The following is a 24,192-nucleotide window of genomic DNA, read 5'->3' on the forward strand; positions in this document are numbered from 1 at the left end:
AACCCTTCTGTAAATACCTTCAAAACATAGATATGAATATAACTGGAAGGTTTGGTGTATGTGTGTGCTACTGAAGTGGAGATTTCTGGCTCAGAGTATGAGGAAAAACTCTTAAAACTCATTTTTGGGAAAACGCCTTCAAAGTTCTGTATTGTAAAATGCCATACTTTTTTTTTTAAACAGATATTTACAAACACAATACCTAATCAAACCATTAGTAATAGACAACCTAAACACATGCCTGATAACTGAATAATAATAATAATGATGTTATTGAACTGAACAGAACTACACACAGGCTACAAACAGTGTGGTACAGTGTAGTACCCCCTAAAAGGCAAAAAATATTTGAATAGATATCACTATGAAACTTTCCCAATTTGTTATGTACATATAAACCAAGAAAAAATATATTGCAAGTTTTCTGAAATGTATGTTTATATATGCAAATGAGGCACTTCCCCATTAAATATGTGCACATTTATGGATGCAATAAGGCAAAATGATGTAAAATAAACAACTAAATGTGTGTTATTGATGTTTTATTGTCACTAGTTTCATAGAAGACATGTTTAAGAAGCAAAATATAACAAAATCTCAAAATCAACAAAAAAAGGATATTTGACTAACCACCTGCAGTGTCTCGCCTTAAGTAATAGTCTATTATGTATAGTGTATCGTGCGGCTACCGTTCTACAGTGACCAGCATTACCAACGTTTCATCGTACCGAGCTAGTGTGCTTATCCAGGCTGGACGGCTTAACCTGGTGCCGTCATCCGAGGAGCCCTAGACGAGAACCGTGTGGATATGTACACTGGATAACCTACACCGACGACTACAGAGCCCTTTTCGGCTGGATTATATTTGCTTTGGTCCTGTAGCTGATGGAGCGGAGAATCGTCTACACCCACAATTGTGTGGGATTTACCCTGTGAGGAGCAACGTCGAGCCCGCCTCTAGGACGCCTGAGGCTGGCTAGCTTTCTTCCATGCTGCACTGCATACCGGAGAATAGCTGTTGTTCGTCTGCGGATCAAGAGATTATTGCACTGTCTCCTGTACCTGGAGTCTCCTTATTCCTAGTTGACCCAGACTTTTGCATTCGAACATTCCTCCCCCTGCTGGCTTACAATTGGTCCTTCGAGCCGGATGGTAATTAGCGTAATATTAATATAATATTAATATTAACATGGCCAATGATGAACACTCCACAAACGGTTCTCCTAAGCTAGATCGCCCGGAGCGCAGACGGCAGCCACCTCGTTACCTAGAGGGCTACGCTGCCAGTCTACTACCTAGCTTTATACAGACGTTAAACGCGGAAAAGGCGGATAGTAAAAGTATGTCAAACCCTACCGACCAGGCGACCCCGCCAGTAGAGACCCTAGTGGGTTCTAACGTAACTGATCAAGCTCACGGGGGGGACCAGGAGGGACATGACATGACTTTACCCCCCGACGACGTCAACGGGACGGTCCCCGGAGAGCTCCAGGATAAAGAAAGCGCTCCAGGGACAGAACCCGACCCACTACCAGAAGAGACGCACACCCAGGAGATGGACCTCCTCGGAGCGTGACAGGAGAACGGATCTCCAACGAGCACTGCCAGAAGCCGATCACCTCCGCCGGTGTCTTCCCCCAGCGAAGCGGACAAGATGCTGGCGCAGGCATTCATCGCCACCCTGGCAGCCTCCACCGAACGCGATCGACTTCAAGCGCAATAGACGAGCGAGCGCGAACAAGCTGCAGACCAACGAGAGCGCCTTCACGCGCAACTCCAAGCGCAAGCCCTCAGTGAACGCGAACATTCTGCAACCGAGCGAGAGCGCTTCCAGGCGCAACAAAGGAGTGAAGACGACTGCATAAGACTGGAGACCAGACGCCTTCAGACGGAAGAGAACATTGAAAGAAGCCGCGCCGATGCACAGTGCGCCGCCGCCAATGCACAGCGCGACGCCGCCCATGCCAGCGCCAATGCACAGCGCGACGCCGCTAATGCACAGCGCGACGCCGCCCATGCCAGCGCCAATGCACAGCGCGACGCCGCCAATGCCCAGCGCGAAGCAGTGCGCAACGCCGCCCATGCCCAGCGCGAGGCAGAGCGCGACCGGCTGCAGGCGCAGATGATGGACAAATTGATTGCCATGGCGACACCCCCTCCCTCCGCATGGAGCTCCCGGAGATCATCACGACAAGGGTCTAGGACACATTCCCCTACCCGACCAAGCGACCCGGGACCCCGCCAACAGGAGGATCCTGTCCACGTCTCCGAACCCCCTCCCCGGCCGGTCCATACGAGACCCAGCAACCGGGAAGAACCGGCCTACGTCGCCGAGAGACTGAACAGAATACTCCAGGACCTAGCAGAGGAAGAGGAGGAGGAAGAGGAGGAATGCCAAGCCGACCAGCAGCAACGTACTCTGGACCAGGAGGCCCAGTACAGCCCCGACCAGCAGCAACGTACTCTGGACCAGGAGGCCCAGTACAGCCCAGACATCATCCCCGAGTCACTGCGCTACAAACCCCCGACTCAACTCACGGGTGAGTTTGACGCACCGCCAGCCCCGAGGAACAGCACCTGGGTACCCGGGCTTCGGTACCCACCAAGTACCAGCCCACGACGACACGTACGGGGAGACTCGCCCAGGAGGCCTCTCCCCCAACGCTCACCGATGTGCCAGCCATCCATGGCATCGTACCTTGGCACACCGACATTCCCGGATTTTACACGCGAGGACAGAGCACAGTACACGGAGCTACGGATGTGCTTAGAGACTATGCTGTCCGACGTCCCAGACGAGACGTACAAATATGCTATCCTCCTCAAGCACCTGAAGGTGCCCAGAGCGCATAATATAGCGCTGGCATATTCCAACTCAAGTACCCCATACACCGCGGCTCTAGTAGCCCTCGACCAACGTTATGGACGCATATGGGACTACGTGATACAAGAGATAAGAGACATCGACCGTCTCCCCCCAGCCAGAGACAACAGAGCATTAGACGACCTCTCTATCAAGGTACAGTCCCTGGTAGGGATGCTGGGGTCCCAAAAGGAAAAAGGGATATACGAACTGTACGCTAACTCTAATGTAGAAAGGATATTAGAGAAGCTCCCTCCCGCCCGACAAGAGCGTTTTCGGCGGCAGAGAGACCACCGCGACCCCAACGGCCCAGAGGCATCCCTCCTAGACCTATCTGAGTTCCTCGCCAGGGAGGTCAGCAGCCTACGACTGGACACGTTCGTGTGGAGTGGACCAAGCCCAAGAGATGGACCTCGGGGATCAAATGATAACCACCGGTCGGTGACCGTTATGCACCAAGCCGAATCAGTACCGCAGCACAAGAACCACAACACCCCCTCAACGAAAGAGGAGTGGAAGATTGAATGCCAGTACTGTGAAGGGGAACATCGGCTGTATCAATGCGACACTTTCGGGAAGCTGACCACGGACGAGGTGAGTCAGTGGATCAAAGACCACCGCCGCTGCTTCTGCTGCGCGCGCAGCCATATGGCAGCTGAGTGCCGCTTGAAGAAGAAGTGCAGCAGGTGCGGCGGCGCCCACTTGGAGGTCCTGAATGACATCAACAGGCGTCCGCCAGGACAACAAAGTGGGCCCGTCACGGTAATGTACCAGGCCGAGGCGGTGGCACCAGTACCAAAGATCCACCAGACCGCTCCCTACTGTCCCGACTGCTACAGCAGACACTGGGAGTCACGGTGCCACTCGGACGACCGCGAGTCGGCACCACTCCAGAAGATCCTAGGCAACCGACCAACAGAAGTGCTCCATATAGACCAGCACCACGGGACCCCCCGAGTGCTCATCAAAGTGGTCAGAGTGCTCCTGAGCTACGAGGACAAGGTCCTGGACACTTACGCCGTCCTGGACGATGGGTCTGAAAAGACTCTCCTCCTCGCTTCCGCCGCAGCCCAGTTGGGCCTGCGGGGTGCCAAAGGTACTATGACAATACGTACCATCAGAAGAGACCAGAAGACCATAAAGTGTGAAAAGGTCTCCTTCAAGATAGCAGCGGTGGACCAGCCCGAGAAGCAGTATAGTATTACCAACGTCTTCACTAGCCACGACATAGGCCTATCACAGTACACCTACCCCATCCCACAGCTGATGGCGAAGTATGTGCACCTACGTCAACTACCTATACCGCTTATCGACGGCGCCACACCGACCCTGCTCATCGGCTCCGACCACGCGGACCTCATTCTCCCAATTGAGGCGGCCCACATCGGACCCAAAGGATGTCCAGTCGCGGTTCAGACCCGACTGGGGTGGACGCTCCAGGGCCCCCTCTACGGACTTGACAGTCAACCCACGTCTACACGCTGCCTACACACAAAGGTGAGCGACACCGGCCACTCTCCCGTACAGCCCGTTGAGAGGCTATTGACATTAAGCGAGAGGCCTGTGAGAGAACCGTGGGCACAAGAGGGAGTTCGGAACTCCACCCCCCTCAGCTGCGCTCCAGACGTAGCTGACCTCGAACCCAGCACCCCAAGCGACTCCTTGATGGGGCGGCCGGAACCGGCCCCTCCTCAGACGGGGTACCGAGCAAACAAGAGAAACAGACGGAGGAGGTGGAGGCGCAGCCAAGCACAGATCAAAGCAGTCTCAGGCCCGCTTCCTCCTAACCCCCCTACCATCCCTTCCAGGCTGTCAGAAGCGGGTCAAGGACGGGGACAACTTAAAAGTGGACACAGTCGTCGTGATCATAGACCAGTCACTACCCCGAGCTGCGTGGCCGGCCGGCCGCGTAAGCAAAGTGATCACTGGTGCCGACGGAAAGGTCAGAGCGGCAGAAGTGCTCGTCCAAGGGCGGACATACACCCGACCCGTGGCGAGGCTGATAGAGTTGCCAAGGCTCCCCGACTCTCTTGATGACGACCATGACCCACTGACTTTGTGAATTGCCCTACTCCTCACAACGGACATTGAGTAGTGGACAAGGCGGTTAATCTGTCTCTGCTTATCTAATTAGGTGCGGACTAATTAGGAGGCGGCTGTTACAAAGGGTCAGATTAAACCGAATATATATATTTATTGCCTGAGATCCCATGTATAATATTTGTATATCGTTTGATATCCCTTGTATATTCTTTGTACATATACACGGAATATCCCTTTACCTAGTACAGGCCAGACCATAATATTCGTTCTCCTATTGGACAGCGATCCCCTAGGCGCCACGGCCATACCCCCCAATGTCTAGTTCAAAGTCACCGCTAAGACATGTCTGGACATGCCCGGTTCTGCGCAAGAATACGAGACAGAAATAAGGCTGGTACTAGATTGTTCACCTTACGTATAAATACGTTGCAAGTGGATACAGCAGTAGAGTTGACCCAATAAGTTGAAGCCTCACACCACGATACAACGTGCTGTGAAGTGGGCCCGTTTTTGCCCCGAAATAGAGCCTTGAGACCGCATGCGAATTGATAGCTGAAGTGTCAGAGTTTAACGCTGGATCGTCGAGTTCGACCTATTCTATTATTAAGTAATAGTCTATTATGTATAGTGTATCGTGCGGCTACCGTTCTACAGTGACCAGCATTACCAACGTTTCATCGTACCGAGCTAGTGTGCTTATCCAGGCTGGACGGCTTAACCTGGTGCCGTCATCCGAGGAGCCCTAGACGAGAACCGTGTGGATATGTACACTGGATAACCTACACCGACGACTACAGAGCCCTTTTCGGCTGGATTATATTTGCTTTGGTCCTGTAGCTGATGGAGCGGAGAATCGTCTACACCCACAATTGTGTGGGATTTACCCTGTGAGGAGCAACGTCGAGCCCGCCTCTAGGACGCCTGAGGCTGGCTAGCTTTCTTCCATGCTGCACTGCATACCGGAGAATAGCTGTTGTTCGTCTGCGGATCAAGAGATTATTGCACTGTCTCCTGTACCTGGAGTCTCCTTATTCCTTGTTGACCCAGACTTTTGCTACCGACAAATCCTCTCCCCTGCTGGCCTACAACCGGAGGGACCCTATTAGTATCTCCAGCTGCCCTACTAGCGTACCATATATATAATTCTTATGATACAGGTGGTATTAATTATCTCCTGCGTAATATGCTCATGGACTTACGCTCTTGACCTATTCATGCACATTCTTCGCCTTACAAGCGCAATTCTCAATCTTGATATGTAAAGTAATGTAAGATAATCTTCGTGCTGCTAATAAATATTCTTCTAAACGAGTATTTGTGTGAAACCGTGTTATTGTGGATGTGTTCATCGCATATACCTGTGTACTGTATGGCCAGTAGTAATGTACATAAGTCAGTAGTGGTTTAATGATACCATACTTATTCAATACAGTCAGGGAATTGTACCCCTCAGTTACAGATACCATACTGTACTTTTACTGTAAACAGATACTATACTGTAATTCTACTGTAAACAGATACTATACTGTACGTCTACTGTAAAAAAAATATACTATAATGTACTTCTACTGTAAAACAATACTATACTGTACTTCTACTGTAAACAGATACTATACTTGTTAGGTTTTAAAGTTCAGACTGGAGCCACAAACCACCAGGAGAAGAAGAGTTGCGATCAAATATCCATTTTATTTTGCTGGATAATGATGATATGATGTTTTCATGTTGATTGCCATGGTTCTGAATAAAGACAGAAACTAATTCAATATCATGCCAGATAATACAAACATAAACATGGCCTTTAAATCATAGTATATCATTTAGGTATTTAAAGTATATTATTTGAGTAATAATTAGCCACAGATTTGGGAACTTCATAAAGTAAACAAAATCAAAACATACATATAAATACAAATGCATCTGTTTCTAAACATAGTAAGGAAAACACTGGGACTTACATTACACAAAGTTCAACAAACGCATGGCAGACATCGGGCAACACACAGCAAACTCACAGGCCTGCTGTGCATGTGTTGGAGACAAAGGGAGAATGAGAGAGAGAGGCCTGGGTGTAATGGGAGGAAGTGAGGGAGGAAGTGAGGTCAGTGCTACCCAGTGGTGCAGTGCTGGGCAACCGCGGTCAAACGGCGTTTGGGCTTCGAAGTGTGCGCATCCTATTATTATGCAAAGTCTAGGTGATATGTGCCTAGACTTTGCATAATAATAGGATACCGTTTGGCCTCCGCCCATATTACGACTGCACCCCTGGTGCTACCACAGGTGCCACTGAACACCTTGTGGTGGGGTCTCCTTGTGGAGCGGAGGGGAAGTGTACCTTGCAGTTTGTCACAGCCGCCCCCGGATTTGTGCAGCAAATACGTTTATGTGGTTTCCTCTGTGATTTCAGGGAGTGGGATTAGTCTGGAAACAGGGCGTATGTATTCTCAACCTTGAATAATTACTTTAGTGGTGTGAACCTGTCCATCCTTTCCAGGGTAGGTTTCAGTTATTCTTCCAATCGGCCATGATGCTCTAGGTAGTTGATCATCAACTATCATTACAACCTGACCTGAATCCAAGTTCTCCTTGTCAGTCTCCCATTTTGCCTGGCTTGAAGGTTTGGCAGGTAGAATTTGATAAAGGCTGACCAAAACTGACCAGCCAAGATCTGACTGTGACGCCACCTTCTTTTGCCAAGGAGTTCACTTGAGCAATAGATTGCCTGGGGAAGAGAGGAATCAGGCTGCTCCATCAACAACAAGTTTGGTGTGACAGGGTCAAGGTCAGCAAGGTCAGAGGAGATGTATGCTAGGGGTTTTGAGTTCAGAATACCTTCCACTTCAATCAGGACTGTGTGCAGGACTGTTTCTGTTGTTGGTTGGTTTCCTAGAACAACACGGAGGGCCATCTTTATGGATTTGATCTCTCGTTCCCAGCTTCCACCGAAATGTGGGGCAGATGGAGGATTGAATTGGAAGTTGACTTGTGTACGAGCTAATTGATGTTTCAAGTCTGGTGCCATGGCCTGAAAGGCATTCCTCAGCTCTGCATCACCTGCTTTGAAATTAGTCCCACAATCAGAAAGAAGTTCAAAGGGTTTACCTCTGCGTGAGACAAACCTTCTGAAGGCCATTAAGAATGTATCTGCATCCATACGGTCAAGCAGCTCAATATGTATACACCGTGTTGTTAAGCACTTAAAGAGTAGTCCCCATCTCTTCTCTGTGCGGCGACCAATTTTGACAGTGAAAGGCCCAAAACAGTCTATGCCTGTGGACCAGAAGGGGGGCTTAAACAGTCTAAGACGGGCTGGAGGAAGGTCTGCCATTTTGGGAACGACTGGATTTGCTCTCCATCTCTGACAGTCTCGACATTGGTGCTGATGTTGGCGAATGGCTTGGCGACCTCGCAGGATCCAGTACCTGCGTCTCAGTTGCCCAAGAACGCGCTCACAACCTGGGTGGAGCAGTTTCTCATCATAATGCTTAATAATGAGTTTGGTTATGGGATGTTTAGGGTCCAATATAATCGGATGGATGCTGTACTGGTCGAGGGATTCCGCAGCCCTTCGAAGTCGACCTCCCACTCTAATGAGACCAAGATCCGGGTCATATTCAGGAGACAGGGGGAGTAGTTTGCTACTTCTTGGAATGGATTTGTTTGTTTTGAGGGCATTGAACTCATCAGGAAAACACTCGGATTGGGCCCTTTGCAGGAGATACTTTTCTGAGTTTATATAGCATTGGGCCAAGTTTGAGTTGTGATCTGCCGCCCCATGAAGCATATTATTTGTTTCCTCTATGAGATCATCCCAGCTGCTGTACTTGTTCGGATCAGGGAGGTTTGTGTTAGACGTCACTGTGCCACAGAACATTGACTTCCTAAGTTCCTCCACAGGTTCTGATCCAGCAAGCACAGCTGGATTGGCTGGCCAGCATTCGGTATGCATCAAGAGGAATGGAGGGCCTTGATGCCATCTGTGTGGCTGAGAAAGTTCAAGGAGGGTTTTACCCTGTGTCAAATCATCAGCTGGATTGGACTTTGAGTCGACATATCTCCAGCTCTTTGTGTCGGTCAGTGTCTGAATCTCAGCTACTCTTGTGCCAACAAACACCTTGTAGCGTCATGAGTCGGATGTTAGCCACGATAAGACAGAATATAATCTGTCCAGAGGGTCACTGACTGTAGTGGGATAGTGAGTTCAGAACTGATGAGGTTAGCCAGTTGTGCACCTGATAGGGCTGCACACAATTCAAGACGAGGGATGGATAACTGGCGTTTAGGGGCTATACAAGACCTGGCCATGATGAAGCTGACATGGGTCTGGTGATGTTTGTCTGTGGTCTGAAGGTAGGCAACAGCACCGTAGACACGCTCTGAGGCATCACAGAAAACATGCAGGTGGGATTCTGAAATGGCTGCATTGATCGAGGGGGGTAGATAACAGCGAGGGAAGTGAATGTCAGGGAGATTCTGCAGTTCCAATTCCCATGCTTGCCATTTCTCCAACAAGCTTTCTGTTCTAATGACATTATCCCATCCTCTTTCTTGCTTCCATAGATCCTGCACTATCATTTTTGCCCGAGCTGTGAAAGGAGTCAAATAGCCCAGGGGGTCATATTGGCTTGCCAGTACCTTGTAAATTTTCCTCATTGTAGGCTGATGGTAGATAATGGACTTGTTCTTGTAACTCAGTATGTCAGTAGAGCAGTTCCATTTGAGGCCTAGTGTCAGCTCTTTGGGGTCTCCATTCTCTGATAGCCACAGTTCACTGGTTTTGGACTTTGCATCTGGTGGCAGGTGGTGTATTACAGCTGGGTCGTTGCTAGCCCATTGTCTGATGTCAAACCCACCATCAGCAAGGAGGGGTCTCATTTAGTCAATGAGGGCCTTGGCTTCATGAGAGGAAATGAGACTTTGGAGGCAGTTATCAACATAGAAACAATGTTGGACAGAGTTAAGGATCTCCTCATTGCCATCAGAATGATCTTGGACAAATCAAATCAAATCAAATTTATTTGTAAGGCCCGACAACAAACGTTAATGTCCCCATGGGCCAGACACGTCTTCTTTAAACAAGTCAAGAAGAAACATAACAATAAGTCAAGAATAAAACAAGAACACCATAAGGTCCAACAAATTTAAAAGAAATGCAAATAAATGAATGAATGCAAGCACTCCCAGACATACCCCACGCGAAGGTAAGGAAAAACTCACTAAAATCTAACAATAGGGAAAAATGCACCACAGGCAGTGTGGAGGAGAGAAACCTTAGAAGGGCCATTCAAGGGGGGATCTCCCTTCTTAGATGTCGGTGATAGTAGTGTTGCAGACTAACAGTTGGTAAGCATGCACTCATGTGTGTAGTAGGACATGCCTTTGAACTGCATAAGTGGCACAGCATGGGCTACACGTTGTTCCAAAGGGCAACACTTGCCATTCAAAAACAGTGGGTCCTGGTCCGGCTGCATCCCTCTCCATATAAAACGCAGCAATGCTTTGTCATCGTTTAGAAGGCGCACCTGAGGGAACATACCTTTAATGTCTCCACAAATGGCAATGGCATGTTGACGGATTCTGAGCAGGACCCCAAGGAGAGGAAGGACCCAGTGTTGGGCCATGCAGAAGACATTTGTTCAGATTTTGTCCCATGTATTCAAAGGAACAGTCGAATACAACTCTGTGCTTATTGTTGTGTTCAACAATGTGATGTGGGAAATACCAGGTTTCTTGTGATCCGTCCACCTGGTCACTGGGAATCCTTTGAACATAGCCAGACTGCACAAGCTTATCCAGTTCCTCTTGGTATTTATCAGACAGTTTGGGATCTTTGGACAGGCGTCTTTCTGTAGCACAAAGACGGGGCAAGACAGCTTCCTTTGGAGCTTTAAAGACAGGAGTGTTAGGAGCTCTTATCAGCGGAGTGGCATAGCGCATTACACCATCTATCTCTACTCTAACTGTCTTAGAATGAAGTAGATCGAGAGCTAGCTTGTCTTGTTTTGACCTTGTGGCTGTTTTCTCATTCACGTAGGGCAAGGTGTCAATCAGTCTTTCCACATTACGAAGCAATTCACTCTTGAAACAGGTTTGAGTGAAAGACAGAGTGTGATGATGGGCTTGAATTAAGCTGGCTTTAAAACCTTTAAAACCTTTAAAAAATCATTGAAAGAGGTACTGCTTAAATCATATCTCTAATTAAAAAATTATAACTTTGGAATACAATTGTCTGTATTATGTATCTCTGTTATATGTCAGTTAGTAGGTAGGTGTGTAAACCTACCCACGTTGTATTGTTTTGTTTTGTTTTGTTGTTTATATTCTGTTTGTATCTGTGTTCAGGCTCCCTCCAAAAGCTTTAAATAGCTTCTTGGGAGACCTGGCACATGCACACAATTTGCGACATTGTTATATGACATGAGGATACTCACATGTAATGTATCGTGTGTGTGTGTGAATAAATTCATTCATTCATTCATTCATGGCTGGCCCTTGGAGAGCCCATCCCAGCCTGGTATGTATGGCCAATGGGCCACCAGGGGGCCCCATTAGAACTGGCTCCGTGGCTGTAATGAGATGGGCATAATCTGAGCCAATGAGGACAAGAGGGCATGCATGATCGATAGACAGCAATGGAACATCTCTGAGATGGTGATACTGCTCTTGTAGCTGTTTCATAGGGTGGGTGTGTTCCGACAGTCCTAGATTGCCTGCAGTGAATGCACCATTGATCAAATGCCTTTCTGTTGGCTGGTTGATTGGGGACATTTCAAAAGATACAGATGCTCCATTCAATTGCACTATATCTTGTCTTACTGTGCGTAGTGAGATGGTTTCAGGCTGGGTTGTGAGGCCCAATAACTGGACAGCTTTAGGAAGCAGAATGGATCTGTCGGCCCCATCATCTAGGACTGCATGAGTAATGAGGGTCCTTTCCCCAATTTTCAACATTACTTTATGGGAACGGTTGGGTTTGTCCATGTAAAGGAGCTCTGAGGGGGAGGATGTAAGCATCACTGTGGCTGATTTGTTTACATTAACATCATGGAGAATGGTCAGGTGAATCCCCTTACAAATGTTACATGGCCTCTTTAAGGTGCATTTGTCAGTTTTATGCATTCTCCCACATTTGTTGCATCGGCCTTTCTCTTTAATCCATTTCAGAAAGTCATTTTCGGAATGTCTCTTGAATTCTATGCATGAACCAAGGAAATGGTCTCTGACATTACAGTGGGGGCAGTATGGTTTAGAAGGCTTCATAAGTACCTTCTCTTGGGGGTAGGTGACTCTTGGTGTGCTATCCCTCTCTGATGATGTTGACAAGTAGACAGAGGAGACCTGTCTGGGGGGCTGGCGTTCCTTTACAGCCCATGGTCTTTCCTGCTTGTAGAGTTCAACAGCTCTCTCTGATATGCGTTTGGCTCTTGACTTTGACTGCAGCCAAGTAGAGAGGTCAAGGAGGGAGTATGTTTGGTTTGCCTGCCCGGTCAGAATGCCACGATTAATACAGTACTCCACAAAACCATCTCAATACTGCACAGGGAGTTTACTAAGTAGTCTGTCAACATGAGAGCCACATCTTAATTCAGAGCCAGTGGGGCCCTCCAGGGACAGCAACATTCCAACCAGGGCATGGCAATCAACATGAAAACACCAGATCATCATTATCCAGCAAAATAAATGGATATTTGATTGCAACCCTTCTTCTCCTGGTGGTTTGTGGCTCCAGTCTGAACTTTAAAACCTAACAAATGGTCCTTCGAGCCGGAGACTGAGCCACAACCACACAGTCAACACCTACCTAAAATGGCTGATACACATGGTGGCACAAAGCTGACTGATGAGCCCACTGACGGCCAGGCTCCTTCCATGGAAAGTAAAGATGGAGGTGTAACAGACTTTACAAAGCTTCTCACAGAAGAAACCACCCTACAGTTGCCTCAAAGTACTACACCTAGTAGTCCACCTATACCTCACCAACCAGAGCCTCATCTTTCACCAAAGCCATCATCACCTACCCCTCTCAAAGAGGATCAAATCCTGTTGCCACCATGTGAAGCCATTGCAGAATCACCAGGCTATGATCTACAAGGGGCACAACCCCAAAGCCCCCTAAGTTCTCGTTCTCACAGCAGGAGGACTCAATCAGTCTCTAGTATCCCTGCTATGTCTCATAAAAGTACCCATTCAGGCAGGAGCCATGCTTCTCATTTGAGTGATCTCCAAATCGGCATTCTGGATGAAAAGAGAAGGAGAGATGAACTGGAGGAGCTTAAAAGGCAAATAACTGAGGAAAGGTGTCAGGATGGAGGTAGGTGAGTTCCAATTGTTGTAGGCAATCACAGAGACAGAGAAGGTATACTCTTGAACAGGTTCGACTTTAATAGTAAAGAACACAAAGAGTAATACTAGGATACTATGCCAAAGGCATGGGAACGAGAGAAATAGATAATGAAGCTTAGTGGTGGTCCAGAACTGGAACCGGCCGCGTTATCTCCGAACGCCTATAGTGAAGACCTGACGAATGACAAGCAGAGGAAAGGAATGTTACATAGCCACCAAATACCAACATTCCACACACACCCCCATGACAGCCAATCAGAAGCCAACCCCTAAGTGACAGCACTAAATGACAGGGAAAAACAAGTGACAGCAATCAAGTGACAGATGACAGAGCAGGTGGGTGGTTCCCGACCGTAGTCAAGAACCAGAATCGTAACAGAAAGGCAGCTTGATGAACAATGTAAATCAATTGATGAGAAAGCCAGAGCGGCCCAGCACTCGCAAGAAGATGCACACAAGGAGAGAGAGAGAGTTGTCAGACAGGTTGAGATGGACCGACGCATTCGTATTAAAGAACAAGAGCTTCAATCAGCCCAGCTTGTATCCAGCTTTATGCATCAAAACATATCTGAAGATGAGCACCCTGATGGAGCCGCTGCTCTCATTCCCTCATCTCCTAATGGAAGAGCCATCTGTAGCGACTATCCTGATGTCCTGGTAGGTGCTGGGATTCCTCGTCTTTGACGCGCAATTTAGAAAATACACAATGTCGAGTCTGTGTCACCTGCCGTTGGGTGAAGTTCCCATTTAATTGAAGTATTTAGCATAATACACGTGACGTGATGAGCCAAACAATAATTACTTCATAATGCTGTTAATAATACTTTAACCTAGCGAGGGTACGTGCGTGTGTTCATGCGGTAAAAAACGTGAGATCTCTCCGTCACCCATACCTAGATACCTTGATTGACATAGCCTACACCTGTGCCTTTATTCAAAACCTACACCTGTGCCTTTATTCAAAACCTATGCGCTCCGTGCTGTCACCCAGTGATGAACTTAACAAACTACAAACTAAGCACAAAAACCATCAAATAGCTCCTACACACCGGCCCCAAATGTGAAGGTGGAAAACAATTACATTAAAGAAGAAAAAAGGAGCTATAACATGTGTTATTGGTTCTTCTCTGAGCCAGAGGTTACCAGCACGTAACTCAACGTTGGGTCGTGACCTTTACCGCCAGACCTTCCACTGCTTCTTGAAGCAGAAAGAGCTTGTATATGGGCCGCTCCAACTGCCCTGTCTTGGTCTTCAACCGTACTGCCCGTACAAGCCCTTTGCCCATCGTTGTGAGAATGTCTGGGGTATGGGGTCATCCCAAGACATGTTCCTTCGACACATTTCTTGCAACAACATTTTTGATAGCAAGGTGAATGGTGACGAGAACCCCAACTGGTCACTGGGACTGACGATTGGAAAAATTCCACGTCTGGTGTGTGCTCGCTTTTCCACTCTCAGTCTTTCCTTCTTTGGGTGGCACACCCAGTGATGAGGGCGATACCACACACTGCCATTTTTTTTTAGTCCAGCTGGACTTGAGGCACAATTTCTCCGTAGCCACTGTCAATCGCATGAGTAAGAAAATCTGTGTACTCATTTTGGTAGCCCTTATTCCGTTCAAACTTTATTTTCAGACTCTGAAGGTGCTGTTCCACAATGCACCTGTTGTTTGGCATGGTGATGTCATCCATTTTAAAAGGCAAGTCCATACAATAATGTCCTTCCTGCATGCAAATAGACTTCTCCAAGATCTCCATAAAACTTGGGTCCTCTCTTGACATCTCCTGCTGCTCCTCCAGTGACTTCTCGTTTAACTCTTGGTTGTACTGAGAGACCAACAGCTCCTCCAGTTTGACAATGGATGTCCTATTGGCATATATGGTCGAGCAGCTTCTCTGACAACCATTATTACCCCTCAAAGGACCGTTGACGACCCACCCCAATAGGGTCTTCACGGCATAAGGTCCATCACCTTGGCTGTTGATAATTTCCCAGGGTTCCATGAGTTTTGATGCATTAGCTCCAATCAAAAGTTCAACATCAGCGTCCAATTCTGGGATCCTGATACCCTTCAGATATTCCCATTTTTCAATATTTTGCTGAGTAGGGATGTTACTCTTTGAAACAGGGATTGTTTCATGTGTGAACGTTTCTGGGAGCTCCATAAAGTGGTTATTATCCAACTTGGACACCTCCAGTCCTGTAAGGATTTGGCTTTCAATTACCTTTTCTTGACCCATAGTGCGCATACGAATGTTGGTCTTTGTACCCTGTAGATTCAGCTTCTTCATAAGATGGTTGGTACAGAAGGTTGCTGTACTTCCTGGGTCTAAGAAGGCGTAGGTCTGCAGCACTCCATTTACTTTCTTGGATCTCAACTGTACTGGAACAATGGAAAGGGTACAGTCGTGGTCTCCGGCCCCAGTACAACCACATGCCTGAAGAGACACAAGTGCACTACTGACTGGTGTTTCTTGTGACTTGGTCAATTTGTCGTTGTTGTGGACATGCAGAATAGTCGGGTGTTTAAGATTGCATTCATCACAGGTCAGACGACTTCTGCATTTCTTACTCATGTGGCCAGACTTCAAGCATCCAAAACAAATTCCTTTTCCTCTCAGAAAATCAATTTTCTCCCTTTGAGAAATCGTATTCAGTTTAAAACACTTAGAAAATGGATGTGACTCTTCACAATAGAGGCAGGCCTCTGAGGACAACTCCTTAGTTACGGTAGGCTGCTTTGGCATCATGTGCACTGTGGGCACAGTTTCAGCTTGGTTGGTTGCAATGGTTATTGCAAAACTGCTTCCTTTAATGCTGCTCCTGGGTAGCGGCGCGCTCTTATCTACAGGCTTGGTCGTGCATCTGAAATGTCACCAAAAATGGGATGAGACAATATTTTGACTTGTTTCTCCAAAAAGTTTACCATCTCTGGGAAGGTGGCCCTGTAGCCTTGCCGTTCTTGTATCTCACAAGCTGTAGACCTCCATCTTTCCCGCAGCTTGTATGGCCATTTCATCATAACGTTCCTCATGTTTGATGGAACGTTCATCTCCTCCATGTACTGTATCTCTGTTATAGCGTTGCAGCACCCTTTTAGGAACAGCGTGAACTCCTGCAGTGCCTCTACATCCTCTGCTTTAACAACAGGCCAGCGAAAGGCTTTTTCCATGTAGGCTGTTGCTATCCTGTGCTCATTACCAAAGTGTTCTTTCAAAAGACCTTTTGCTCTTTGATATCCTTGTTGTGGTGGCATGTGTAAGCAGCTTCGCACCAGCTCTCTGGGCTTCCCCCTGGTGTACTGCTCCAGAAAATACAAACAGTCTTGATAACTCCATGTTACCTCTTCAACACAATGTTCAAATGTCCTAACAAAGGAAATTAAGTGCAATGGATCACTATCAAATACGGTTATATCTCTTTTTGGTAAAGTAGATAACATTTGCTGTTGAATGAGTAATGTGGTGAGTTCATTCTGCCTTTGCATGATTCCACAAATGGCATCCTGGTCCACTGTATTTTGCACTCCAGCGTTCTGTGTAGACTGTCGTTCCTGTGCAGCTACTGACCTACGAGGTGCAGCAGTGGAGGCTGTGAAAGCGTTTTGAGACTGATGCTTTAGAGTAGTGGTGAGAGACGTCCCAGTGTTTGGTTGCCGCTGTGGCATGAGAGTAGTATCCTTTGCTTGTGGAATTCCATGATGTTGTACTTTCTCCTGAAAGTGTGTGTGCATATTCACCTTTGGTTGCACATCATATGTGGAAAAGATAGGTGGCGCTCTTGAGCCTTGATCCGAAATCAGGGTGTTCTCCTTCAGCACAAATGCAGTTGCCTGTAGGTTGAATTGAGGTCTCAGCTCTTTAATAGATTTGCTCAGGTAGGAATTCATTCCATCTGAAAGGGCCTTTCCTCGAACAGCACTGCCTTCCAGCACAGAAAGTCTTGCAGTAACAACAGCCATTTGTGTATCAAGCTCCAGTTGCTCCTTAACTTTTCTGAGTTTCTCTTGTTCCTGTCTGAGTTTCTCCTCTTGTGACACTTCATTTACAAATGTATCATTTGTTTCCTTTGTTGCATAAAACCATTCGTCCTGCTTTCTCTGCGTATCCTCAGTTGTAGGACACTCAGTCATCAATGTATTATGTGCCTCAGAGGCAACTTGACATAGAGCTTTGAACTGTTTTAGACTTTGGTGCACAAGATTTACATTGTCGTTGGAAACTAGAAGAGTGATGATTTTCCTTTTCAATTTCCTTGCTTGTGTACAATATGCATTTCTGTCCGTTTGGAGCCTTTCAATCATAATTGATAATCCCTTTAAAGAAGGCTTTCTTATTCTTGGCTCACAAACATTTTGCCCTTCTGTGGGCTCCACAATATCATGACGTGAATCCATTTTCGATAATACGTACTGTTCCTTTAAGAGACTGGCGCGACAGTCTCTTTCATGAAAAAAAGTCAATACAATAATAACAAACTTTCAACGCTGCTTCTCCATTAGCAAGCAACCCATACGGGATACACTAACCCGTCCTCCTTTGGTGTGCTATCTTGGGATGATGATCCTTATCCAGAAGCAGCATTCCAAGCCAGGTTCCAAAGTCCTCCATTGTCCAAGTAAGATCGGGTTTTTACTTGTGTAGCGACTATCCTGATGTCCTGGTAGACGCCGGGTTGGGTGCGGGGATTCCTCGTCTTTGACGCGCAATTTAGAAAATACACAATGTCGAGTCTGTGTCACCTGCCGTTGGGTGAAGTTCCCATTTAATTGACGTATTTAGCATAATACACGTGACGTGATGAGCCAAACAATAATTACTTCATAATGCTGTTAATAATACTTAAACCGAGCGAGGGTACGTGCGTGTGTTCATGCGGTAAAAACCGTGAGATCTCTCCATCACCCATACCTAGATACCTTGATTGACATAGCCTACACCTGTGCCTTTATTCAAAACCAACACCTGTGCCTTTATTCAAAACCTATGCGCTCCGTGCTGTCACCCAGTGATGAACTTAACAAACTACAAACTAAGCACAAAAACCATCAAATAGCTTCTACACACCGGCCCCAAATGTGAAGGTGGAAAACAATTACATTAAAGAAGAAAAAAGGAGCTATAACATGTGTTATTGGTTCTTCTCTGAGCCAGAGGTTACCAGCACGTAACTCAACGTTGGGTCGTGACCTTTACCGCCAGACCTTCCACTGCTTCTTGAAGCAGAAAGAGCTTGTATATGGGCCGCTCCAACTGCCCTGTCTTGGTCTTCAACCGTACTGCCCGTACAAGCCCTTTGCCCATCGTTGTGAGAATGTCTGGGGTATGGGGTCATCCCAAGACATGTTCCTTCGACACATTTCTTGCAACAACATTTTTGATAGCAAGGTGAATGGTGACGAGAACCCCAACTGGTCACTGGGACTGACGATTGGAAAAATTCCACGTCTGGTGTGTGCTCGCTTTTCCACTCTCAGTCTTTCCTTCTTTGGGTGGCACACCCAGTGATGAGGGCGATACCACACACTGCCATTTTTTTAGTCCAGCTGGACTTGAGGCACAATTTCTCCGTAGCCACTGTCAATTGCATGAGTAAGAAAATCTGTGTACTCATTTTGGTAGCCCTTATTCCGTTCAAACTTTATTTTCAGACTCTGAAGGTGCTGTTCCACAATGCACCTGTTGTTTGGCATGGTGATGTCATCCATTTTAAAAGGCAAGTCCATACAATAATGTCCTTCCTGCATGCAAATAGACTTCTCCAAGATCTCCATAAAACTTGGGTCCTCTCTTGACATCTCCTGCTGCTCCTCCAGTGACTTCTCGTTTAACTCTTGGTTGTACTGAGAGACCAACAGCTCCTCCAGTTTGACAATGGATGTCCTATTGGCATATATGGTCGAGCAGCTTCTCTGACAACCATTATTACCCCTCAAAGGACCGTTGACGACCCACCCCAATAGGGTCTTCACGGCATAAGGTCCATAACCTTGGCTGTTGATAATTTCCCAGGGTTCCATGAGTTTTGATGCATTAGCTCCAATCAAAAGTTCAACATCAGCGTCCAATTCTGGGATCCTGATACCCTTCAGATATTCCCATTTTTCAATATTTTGCTGAGTAGGGATGTTACTCTTTGAAACAGGGATTGTTTCATGTGTGAACGTTTCTGGGAGCTCCATAAAGTGGTTATTATCCAACTTGGACACCTCCAGTCCTGTAAGGATTTGGCTTTCAATTACCTTTTCTTGACCCATAGTGCGCATACGAATGTTGGTCTTTGTACCCTGTAGATTCAGCTTCTTCTTAAGATGGTTGGTACAGAAGGTTGCTGTACTTCCTGGGTCTAAGAAGGCGTAGGTCTGCAGCACTCCATTTACTTTCTTGGATCTCAACTGTACTGGAACAATGGAAAGGGTACAGTCGTGGTCTCCGGCCCCAGTACAACCACATGCCTGAAGAGACACAAGTGCACTACTGACTGGTGTTTCTTGTGACTTGGTCAATTTGTCGTTGTTGTGGACATGCAGAATAGTCGGGTGTTTAAGATTGCATTCATCACAGGTCAGACGACTTCTGCATTTCTTACTCATGTGGCCAGACTTCAAGCATCCAAAACAAATTCCTTTTCCTCTCAGAAAATCAATTTTCTCCCTTTGAGAAATCGTATTCAGTTTAAAACACTTAGAAAATGGATGTGACTCTTCACAATAGAGGCAGGCCTCTGAGGACAACTCCTTAGTTACGGTAGGCTGCTTTGGCATCATGTGCACTGTGGGCACAGTTTCAGCTTGGTTGGTTGCAATGGTTATTGCAAAACTGCTTCCTTTAATGCTGCTCCTGGGTAGCGGCGCGCTCTTATCTACAGGCTGTATTGTGATGCTTGGTCGTGCATCTGAAATGTCACCAAAAATGGGATGAGACAATATTTTGACTTGTTTCTCCAAAAAGTTTACCATCTCTGGGAAGGTGGCCCTGTAGCCTTGCCGTTCTTGTATCTCACAAGCTGTAGACCTCCATCTTTCCCGCAGCTTGTATGGCCATTTCATCATAACGTTCCTCATGTTTGATGGAACGTTCATCTCCTCCATGTACTGTATCTCTGTTATAGCGTTGCAGCACCCTTTTAGGAACAGCGTGAACTCCTGCAGTGCCTCTACATCCTCTGCTTTAACAACAGGCCAGCGAAAGGCTTTTTCCATGTAGGCTGTTGCTATCCTGTGCTCATTACCAAAGTGTTCTTTCAAAAGACCTTTTGCTCTTTGATATCCTTGTTGTGGTGGCATGTGTAAGCAGCTTCGCACCAGCTCTCTGGGCTTCCCCCTGGTGTACTGCTCCAGAAAATACAAACAGTCTTGATAACTCCATGTTACCTCTTCAACACAATGTTCAAATGTCCTAACAAAGGAAATTAAGTGCAATGGATCACTATCAAATACGGTTATATCTCTTTTTGGTAAAGTAGATAACATTTGCTGTTGAATGAGTAATGTGGTGAGTTCATTCTGCCTTTGCATGATTCCACAAATGGCATCCTGGTCCACTGTATTTTGCACTCCAGCGTTCTGTGTAGACTGTCGTTCCTGTGCAGCTACTGACCTACGAGGTGCAGCAGTGGAGGCTGTGAAAGCGTTTTGAGACTGATGCTTTAGAGTAGTGGTGAGAGACGTCCCAGTGTTTGGTTGCCGCTGTGGCATGAGAGTAGTATCCTTTGCTTGTGGAATTCCATGATGTTGTACTTTCTCCTGAAAGTGTGTGTGCATATTCACCTTTGGTTGCACATCATATGTGGAAAAGATAGGTGGCGCTCTTGAGCCTTGATCCGAAATCAGGGTGTTCTCCTTCAGCACAAATGCAGTTGCCTGTAGGTTGAATTGAGGTCTCAGCTCTTTAATAGATTTGCTCAGGTAGGAATTCATTCCATCTGAAAGGGCCTTTCCTCGAACAGCACTGCCTTCCAGCACAGAAAGTCTTGCAGTAACAACAGCCATTTGTGTATCAAGCTCCAGTTGCTCCTTAACTTTTCTGAGTTTCTCTTGTTCCTGTCTGAGTTTCTCCTCTTGTGACACTTCATTTACAAATGTATCATTTGTTTCCTTTGTTGCATAAAACCATTCGTCCTGCTTTCTCTGCGTATCCTCAGTTGTAGGACACTCAGTCATCAATGTATTATGTGCCTCAGAGGCAACTTGACATAGAGCTTTGAACTGTTTTAGACTTTGGTGCACAAGATTTACATTGTCGTTGGAAACTAGAAGAGTGATGATTTTCCTTTTCAATTTCCTTGCTTGTGTACAATATGCATTTCTGTCCGTTTGGAGCCTTTCAATCATAATTGATAATCCCTTTAAAGAAGGCTTTCTTATTCTTGGCTCACAAACATTTTGCCCTTCTGTGGGCTCCACAATATCATGACGTGAATCCATTTTCGATAATACGTACTGTTCCTTTAAGAGACTGGCGCGACAGTCTCTTTCATGAAAAAAAGTCAATACAATAATAACAAACTTTCAACGCTGCTTCTCCATTAGCAAGCAACCCATACGGGATACACTAACCCGTCCTCCTTTGGTGTGCTATCTTGGGATGATGATCCTTATCCAGAAGCAGCATTCCAAGCCAGGTTCCAAAGTCCTCCATTGTCCAAGTAAGATCGGGTTTTTACTTGTGTAGCGACTATCCTGATGTCCTGGTAGACGCCCGGTTGGGTGCGGGGATTCCTCGTCTTTGACGCGCAATTTAGAAAATACACAATGTCGAGTCTGTGTCACCTGCCGTTGGGTGAAGTTCCCATTTAATTGACGTATTTAGCATAATACACGTGACGTGATGAGCCAAACAATAATTACTTCATAATGCTGTTAATAATACTTAAACCGAGCGAGGGTACGTGCGTGTGTTCATGCGGTAAAAACCGTGAGATCTCTCCATCACCCATACCTAGATACCTTGATTTACATAGCCTACACCTGTGCCTTTATTCAAAACCTACACCTGTGCCTTTATTCAAAACCTATGCGCTCCGTGCTGTCACCCAGTGATGAACTTAATAAACTACAAACTAAGCACAAAAACCATCAAATAGCTCCTACACACCGCCCCAAATGTGAAGGTGGAAAACAATTACATTAAAGAAGAAAAAAGGAGCCTTAACATGTGTTCTTGGTTCTTCTCTGAGCCAGAGGTTACCAGCACGTAACTCAACGTTGGGTCGTGACCTTTACCGCCAGACCTTCCACTGCTTCTTGAAGCAGAAAGAGCTTGGATATGGGCCGCTCCAACTGCCCTGTCTTGGTCTTCAACCGTACTGCCCATACAAGCCCTTTGCCCATCGTTGTGAGAATGTCTGGGGTATGGGGTCATCCCAAGACATGTTCCTTCGACACATTTCTTGCAACAACATTTTTGGTAGCAAGGTGAATGGTGACGAGAACCCCAACTGGTCACTGGGACTGACGATTGCAAAAATTCCACGCCTGGTGTGTGCTCGCTTTTCCACTCTCAGTCTTTCCTTCTTTGGGTGGCACACCCAGTGATGAGGGCGATACCACACACTGCCATTTTTTTAGTCCAGCTGGACTTGAGGCACAATTTCTCCGTAGCCACTGTCAATCGCATGAGTAAGAAAATCTGTGTACTCATTTTGGTAGCCCTTATTCCGTTCAAACTTTATTTTCAGACTCTGAAGGTGCTGTTCCACAATGCACCTGTTGTTTGGCATGGTGATGTCATCCATTTTAAAAGGCAAGTCCATGCAATAATGTCCTTCCTGCATGCAAATAGACTTCTCCAAGATCTCCATAAAACTTGGTTCCTCTCTTGACATCTCCTGCTGCTCCTCCAGTGACTTCTCGTTTAACTCTTGGTTGTACTGAGAGACCAACAGCTCCTCCAGTTTGACAATGGATGTCCTATTGGCATATATGGTCGAGCAGCTTCTCTGACAACCATTATTACCCCTCAAAGGACCGTTGACGACCCACCCCAATAGGGTCTTCACGGCATAAGGTCCATCACCTTGGCTGTTGATAATTTCCCAGGGTTCCATGAGTTTTGATGCATTAGCTCCAATCAAAAGTTCAACATCAGCGTCCAATTCTGGGATCCTGATACCCTTCAGATATTCCCATTTTTCAATATCTTGCTGAGTAGGGATGTTACTCTTTTAAACAGGGATTGTTTCATGTGTGAACGTTTCTGGGAGCTCCATAAAGTGGTTATTATCCAACTTGGACACCTCCAGTCCTGTAAGGATTTGGCTTTTAATTACCTTTTCTTGACCCATAGTGCGCATAAGAATGTTGGTCTTTGTACCTTGTAGATTCAGCTTCTTCATAAGATGGTTGGTACAGAAGGTTGCTGTACTTCCTGGGTCTAAGAACGCGTAGGTCTGCAGCACTCCATTTCCTTTCTTGGATCTCAACTGTACTGGAACAATGGAAAGGGTACAGTCGTGGTCTCCGGCCCCAGTACAACCACATGCCTGAAAAGACACAAGTGCACTACTGACTGGTGTTTCTTGTGACTTGGTCAATTTGTCATTGTTGTGGACATGCAGAATAGTCGGGTGTTTAAGATTGCATTCATCACAGGTCAGACGACTTCTGCATTCCTTACTCATGTGGCCAGACTTCAAGCATCCAAAACAAATTCCTTTTCCTCTCAGAAAATCAATTTTCTCCTTTTGAGAAATCGTATTCAGTTTAAAACACTTAGAAAATGGATGTGACTCTTCACAATAGAGGCAGGCCTCTGAGGACAACTCCTTGGTTACGGTAGGCTGCTTTGGCATCATGTGCACTGTGGGCACAGTTTCAGCTTGGTTGGTTGCGATGGTTATTGCAAAACTGCTTCCTTTAATGCTGCTCCTGGGTAGCGGCGCGCTCTTATCTACAGGCTTTATTGTGATGCTTGGTCATGCATCTGAAATGTCACCAAAAATG

Source organism: Notolepis coatsorum (assembly GCF_963971535.1).
Source record: "Notolepis coatsorum genome assembly, chromosome: 13".
In the NCBI taxonomy this organism is placed as follows: Eukaryota; Metazoa; Chordata; class Actinopteri; order Aulopiformes; family Paralepididae; genus Notolepis; species Notolepis coatsorum.